This window comes from Acipenser ruthenus, chromosome 23, assembly GCF_902713425.1.
Source record: "Acipenser ruthenus chromosome 23, fAciRut3.2 maternal haplotype, whole genome shotgun sequence".
In the NCBI taxonomy this organism is placed as follows: Eukaryota; Metazoa; Chordata; class Actinopteri; order Acipenseriformes; family Acipenseridae; genus Acipenser; species Acipenser ruthenus.
Window position 1 is genome coordinate 10,993,797 of NC_081211.1, and position 707 is coordinate 10,994,503.

At 64.5% G+C, this 707-nt stretch overlaps 1 non-coding gene across 1 annotated transcript; it reads right to left on the bottom strand.

Moving 5' to 3' along the window:
- Nucleotides 1-270: 270 nt before the first annotated feature.
- Nucleotides 271-425, bottom strand: LOC117421636 (5.8S ribosomal RNA). The gene has a single exon (XR_004663013.1). It is a non-coding gene; the product is annotated as a 5.8S ribosomal RNA (ribosomal RNA).
- Nucleotides 426-707: the final 282 nt, after the last annotated feature.

Consider the following 707-nt stretch of genomic DNA (forward strand, 5'->3'; position numbering starts at 1 on the left):
CCGAGAGGGCTGGGGTCACACGTCTCCACCGACAGCCACGCGGAGCGTTCCACATCCTCCGCCAACGCCCCCACCGGGTCCCCGGGGCAGCGCGAGGCTTTGCGCAGCTGAGCGCGCGTGCCGAGTTTCCCCCGTGGCGGGTTAACCTCTGGGTCTGCTTTTAGGGGGATGAAGGGGAGCGCGGAGCGTCCCCTGCGACGGCCCCAGCTGCGCCAGACCGCGAGCGCGGAGCGCCGAGACCCCGAGCCCACGGGGGGGCGATTGTCAAAACGACCCTCAGACAGACGTAGCCCCGGGAGCAAACCCGGGTCCGCAAGGTGCGTTCGAAGTGTCGATGATCAATGTGTCCTGCAATTCACATTAATTCTCGCAGCTAGCTCCATTCTTCATAGACGCACGAGCCAAGTGATCCACCGCCAAGAGTAGTCTTTGCGTTTTGGTGCGAGTCTCGGCCGCTCTGACGCCAGCCCGCGCTGGGTCACCGAGGGGGCCGGGATAACAGTCAAAAACCCAGCGAGCAGAGTTTTGTCAAGCGGTTTGGGGCGGGCAGGCGCTCGGAGGGGAAGATCCACTGAGGATCTTCCACGGAGCAGGCAGGCGCAAAACTTCCTCCCCAGCGACCTGCGCTCACCGTTCGCAAGCGGAGGGCACTCGGGAAGCCATCGAGTCGTTAGACGTTCAGCCCGGAGGCGACAGGTACTTGGACC